This window comes from Nicotiana tabacum, chromosome 7, assembly GCF_000715075.1.
Source record: "Nicotiana tabacum cultivar K326 chromosome 7, ASM71507v2, whole genome shotgun sequence".
Taxonomy (NCBI): Eukaryota; Viridiplantae; Streptophyta; class Magnoliopsida; order Solanales; family Solanaceae; genus Nicotiana; species Nicotiana tabacum.
The window spans coordinates 23,900,874-23,906,982 of NC_134086.1; the positions used below are offsets into that span (position 1 = coordinate 23,900,874).

Sequence of the window (6,109 nt, forward strand, 5' to 3'; positions counted from 1 at the left end):
TTCCTCTCATATTTCACATCCTATAATTTCACCCCCTTTGTTTCCTTTTTTTTTATTTTTCTTTTATATTTTTTACCTTAATGACTAATCTGACCAAAAAAGAATAAAATCTCTTTTTTTTCTAGACTTAATATTCTAAATCTATTCTAAACCCAATCTTAAACGAGCAAATATTTTTCTTTTTCCCCTTTTTTTTTGAAACAAATACTCTAAGGGAATTATTAAGGAAAAACCCTAGAAGAGAAAAAATATTTTTGTTTCTTTTTTTAGGAAGGAAATCTAAAGAATTAACCACAGAAAAAAAATTTGAATTTTCATTTGATATCCTGACGCGAGATTTCGAAACAAGCAATGAAAAAGATAAAACAAAATGTTTTGGATTTCAATTTCTGATTGCCTAAAGGAGAAATTCTAATGATAAACAAAAGATAAAGTATGTTTTTTTCCTTCTATGTACAATGTCCTGAAGTTCTACTGAAAATAGAAGGAATATTTTTTTGTTTTATTAATTTCCGAAAGAAGAACTTCAAAGGAAAATCTTTTTGACTTTTGGAATTAATATCTTAAAGAAAACTTGTAAAGAGATATCAAAAGAGAAAAATCCCATTCTTTTTGAGTTTTTAGTCCTAGTATCCTAAAGGAAATATAAAAGTAATTTTTTTTCTAGATATTAATTTTCTACAAATTTCTTTTTTTTTAAATTAATTTCTAGGAGTAGTATTTCTAAAGAAAATTCTAACGGAAATATAAAACGCAAAATATCTCTTTTTTGGATTTTTGATTTATGATACATTTTTCAAATACAAAATATGAAATAATAACAAAAGACTTGATAAACTTAACTAGACTATGACAGACTCTAGCATCAACTAAATTACTGAATACTACTATACAGTACTAGAAAGTAAAACATGAACAATAGACTCAAAAAAAAAGCTCCTCAGGCAGCTCCTGAATGCAGTAGTCCTGGGGTATCTGTCATGCTTAAACTCCAATAAGTAGATCCACACCTGTATGTGAAAACTGAAACCAATACTATGTGAGATAATAACATTCCCTATTAGACACATGCAAGACTTGGTTGTGACTATTTTTCTAAAATTAACCTATGTGGCTAAAAATGCAAGATTTGGCTAAGACCCCGCGAAGCCAAGAACCTAAACTCACTAGGAAGACCGGACCCTATATGGGTTGCCTATGTATCACGCCCCGAAAGACGAGAATCAGGTAGACATAGTTTGGGCAGATTGGATACGGGTGAGAATTAAAAGAACAGTTGATTCGGAAAAAAATAATATTTTTTGTCTTTCGTTTTGAAAAATGATGAAACATGTAAACTCTTTTTGGATTTGCTTTTACTTTTTTTTTTATTTTCGGAAAATGATGAAAAAGTGCAAAAAAAATTGAATTTTTCATGTTGGATTTGTCTTTTTCTTAACAAAAATGTGACAGAAAACATAATTGGGTCCTACCTGCTTTATTTTCACACTTCACCCTCTCTCTTTTTTTCTTTTTCATTTGCCCTCAACTATCATTGGTCCGCCAAATGACCCTTTTACCCTTGAAGATTGCAACAATGTAGCACATAAGATGCATCAGGATGGTCTTTTATTTTTGGGTACACCTGTCCTAGACAGATCCAACCCCTGTGTTTAGTCCCCAAAGTCAAATGCATAAGATGCAGACAAGCATTCCTACTACGGATCTGACATGAGGCTGAGTTATTCTAAGTTCAAAACTTGGGTATGTTGTTCTAGACTTGTGTACCCCAGCGGATAACTCGAGCCGGGGGGGCTACATACCGGGAACCAAAAGGCCATCAGACTTTGTATCTTGTCCGAGCCTCTTCCTAATTTAAGTTATGACACTAACAGAAGAGGAGTCAACGTGCACATCCCCGAAGATGAGAAGAGAAGGGTTTCGTAGCAGTTTATATACAATTCAGATAATATCAAAGCGGTAAAAGCAGCATTTAGCACATTATGCCCAAACATGTAATTAAAACCAGATAATAAATAAAAATCAAATATAACAATTATTCTAAGCTTGAATTCTTGAACCCTGAATAAGAGATTCTAGGTTCGATCCTTAGCAGAGTCGCCAGAGCTGTCACACCTCTTTTTTCACACCCCAAAATCCAATTTAAGTGACAACCGAAATGGGATTATTTTATTTAAAATTCAGAGTCGCCACTTGGGATAATTTATGGTGTTCCAAATCACCGGTTTAAATACCGAATCGATGAAAGGTTGACGTTGTTTTACAGTCCGTGAACACAGAAATACGGGTAAGGAATTCTGTTAACCCGAGAGAAGGTGTTAGGCATTTTCAGGTTTCGTGATTTTAGTATGTCCCTCAACTGTTATTATTGGCCTATTTATTTGATTTTAAAACAACTTTTAAACCTATGTGCATTTTTAATCCTTTTAACCGTTTTTAATAATTCGATTGTTATACAACTAATTACTTGATTATACGTCGTGAATCGTGTCACGGGAACCGTACCCACAATCCACAACATGTTTATTTTATTAACAATATTAAATTATGGCCAGGTTACATAAATGTACCCCCCGATTTTAGAAATTAACTGTCATAACCACGTCATTGGAACCGTACTCATAGCTACGATAATTTATTTAATTAATGTGCCTAAAGAAAACTATGAGATTTCAAGGTATTTTCTACACTAATTAACATATCGATGTGAGGGCCATAGACTAGGTGATTGTATGGCACACCTCAACTTATTTAAAGAAAAAGATTTGTGCTCAAATTAAAGCGAATTACGGGTATTCATACTAAAAAAATTAATTCGAGATTACGTATCACAATCACGCTATGAGAACCATACCCATAATTGTGATGATTTAATTACGTGCATATAGAAAACTACAAAGTTCGTAATTCTATTATCTTAAAATGATTATACCTTAGCCACGAGAGTCAGGAAGGTGCACAACCGAATGACTCCTTTTAAGATTTCAATCCTAAAGCACAATTTTAAACTTAAGGAAAACACAAACCCAAGAAAAACTAGAGAGACTTGTCTTTCAATTCAAACGAAAATATAGCTGACTCTCAAAGAGAAAAAAAACAAACAAAACAGGATTTTGCACAACCAGTTCTGCTTTTTGGTTTTCTTATCAGGAAAATGGTCTTCCTTTTCTACTCTACAACCCCAAAAAATGAAACAGAATTCTATGGTTTTTGAATAAAAGGGAATCAAACTTTCTTCATAAAAGTAGCACTTATTCAGTAGAAGCAATAATAATTTTGTAATGGTGATTTCATTTTTAAGCTATTGAATGAACTATTAATCACAGATCTTGAAATCTCAAGTTACTACAAAGAAATATCTCAAACATGGACAAAATTTGATAGCATATGGATAAGCGAGGCTCACCTCTATTATAGATCAGCTAACCGCTAGAGAACTAACAAGTAAATGAGTTTGGACCTCGAACTAGACCGACTAGCCGGATCTTTTGACGGAACTCGGTTACTCTACTAATTTTTGCCAGAGTTTGGTCCTCCACCATTGTAGGAATTTTTTCGGACTAAGCCACGTTGTAGGAATTTTCTCTTTTCTTAGAGTTGTCAGAATTATTGTCCTTTTTGGCTGGAGATCTTCAGGTGTGTCCTTGAAGTGTATAAGAAGATGAAATTTAGCAGGGAATCGCTTGGGTTCTTTGCGTGTTTTCTGCGTGAGTGTGCGTGTTTTGTGAAGAAGATGCCGGTAGTGAGGGGTCGTTAGTTTCAGGGGTGGTCGACGACGGGGTGACTTGGGGGGATGGCTCGCTGAAGTGAGATGGAGGTTTCCGGTGAACTATGGTGGTTGATTTAGCGTAGGAGATCAGGGGTCCAGGTCTGGTTGGGTGGTGCAAAGAAGGAGATGTGAGAGGGAGGCCTAGGTCTGTGGATGTCCGCTTTTTTTTGTCCCTAGGTCTCTTTTTTAGCTCTCCCCTTCATTTTCAGCTCATTTCTCTTTATATGTATATATCTAGGGTTCAATTAAAGGGAAGGGGTGTTGGTCCAAGGGTTAATTTTGGGGCAATGGGGGATTTGGGCTCAAGGGCTAGTCCGAAATTGGGCCATCTTCTTGCCCCAAATTGAGCTAAAATAGTCTTGAATTAACTAACAATTGGGCTTTCTTAGAAAATCTGGATTTCATTAACTGAGGGCCTAAGTTTTCCTTACTTAAAATAGTGTAAAGTATTTATAAAAATGTAAGACTACTCCTAATTAAGTAAAATAAACTATTAAAGATAAACCATAAATGAAACTGTTTTCTTTTTGGTATTTTTACAAGATTAAAAATGACTACAAGACATTAATGAAACTATTTTTTGTAATTTTTATTTTCTTGTAATAAAATAAAGCAAAAGAGTCAAAATTAGTTGAAATAGCGATATTAGGCCGAAATTAAATATTTACATGTTAAAATATAAAAAATTTCGGGGAGGGTAAAAAATCACATGCCTACACCTCCGTCAGGGGCATTTTTGTCTGAAAAATTTAGCTGTGTATAAATACTACTTTTTCAGATTTTAAGGTCATTTTATGTTAGGTGAGCACGTGAACACCGATTTTTGTCTATTTTGAGTAATTTTGTAGCCTACTTAGCAATTAATCTTAGACTTTTATCTTGTAATTACAATTTATGGATTATTCTTCATCTCAATCTATGATTTCTTCTTCAATTATGAGTAGTTAAACCCATTAGCTAGAGTTGTGGCTCAACCCTAGTGTGGGTAGTTAATGGGTCTCTTAATTTAGGGCTTAGATGTTTATGGGTGATTGTTATTTGGCCTGATTTATGCTTTATATGTTGAATTAGTGGTTGCAAACACTAATTTGTTCCTTTTTTACTTAGGCTCTTCTTGAGAAAGAGAGACTAAGTCTATGAATTTCAAGTCAACAAGGAATTGGGGTGTATTCAAGAGATTGATAGCCCCAATTAAAGGGTTAAACCTAGAGATAGTAATACCCGACTTGAGCCAACATTGCTTGCACAAATTGAACACCCAATTGGGCTTCAGAAATCCAATTAGGGCAAAGTCACTATTACTACCGAGAGGTAGAGTAAGTAGCTTCGTGCATTGGCTATATCATGATACCAACTATAATATTATCTCCCTAAGTTTTAGATCCCGTTAGATACTCGCCTAGGAGTTAGTCACTTCCTTAGTGCCTCTTTATCCATTTATAAAACCCTACAAAAGTATCTACTTAGCTTAATTCCGTGCATCATTAGTATAAAATTAGAAGTAACAAACAAACAAGAATGATTGGAAGTGCAAGAAATTACATCGCACAGTGCTAGGTTAGATAGGAACCCAACTCCAAACATTATCTCAGCTCCATGTGGATTCGATCCCGACCTTTTCGGGTAAAAGCTGCATCGACCGCTCTTGTCACTCTGTAGTGGTGTAGGGTTGGACCCGATCAGCTACAAAGTTGGCCAAGATTTGAGACTTGATGGCCGTTCGTGGTTAATATATGATATTGTACCCGCCGAGTTCGACTGCCCATTTGGCCAATCGGCTTGATAGTTTGGGCTTATGCAAAGCATTTCCAATATGATAAGTGTTTAGCACACATATGGGATGACATTGAAAAAATGGATTTATCTTCCTAGATGCGCTTATTAATTTAAGTGCTAACTTTTCTAAGTGAGGGTATCTTGTTTTAACATCTCCCAGAGTTCGGCTTACATAATAAATAGGGAATTACGTACCTTCCTCTTCTCGAACTAGAACCCTATTTACCGCTATCTCGTTCACTACCAAATATAAGTAAAGCTTTTCATCTACCTTCGGGATGTGAAGCAAAGGCGGGCTCGATAAGTATCGCTTCAATTCTTCTAAGTCTTGCTGGTATTTCGAGGTCCATGAGAAAGTTTTTTTCTTTTTTAGCAAGGAAAGAACCTATGACTTTGTTCCGATGACCTTGAAATGAATCAACCTACGGCAAATATTCGATCTGTTAGCCTTTGCACGACCTTCACACTATCCAGGATTGTGATATCCTCAATGGACTTGATCTTGTCAGGGTTGATTTTGATGCCCCGATTCGATACCATAAAGCCAAGCAACTTACCCGAGCC

The 6,109-nt window shown here is 35.2% G+C and overlaps 1 long non-coding RNA gene across 1 annotated transcript; it reads right to left on the reverse strand.

The window, feature by feature from the left end:
* Positions 1–747: 747 nt before the first annotated feature.
* Positions 748–3,993, reverse strand: LOC142182654 (uncharacterized). Its single transcript, XR_012711522.1, has 2 exons — positions 3,407–3,993; positions 748–1,023 (listed from the first exon to the last, which is right to left on the reverse strand). It is a non-coding gene; the product is annotated as an uncharacterized LOC142182654 (long non-coding RNA).
* Between the last annotated feature and the right edge of the window lie 2,116 nt (positions 3,994–6,109).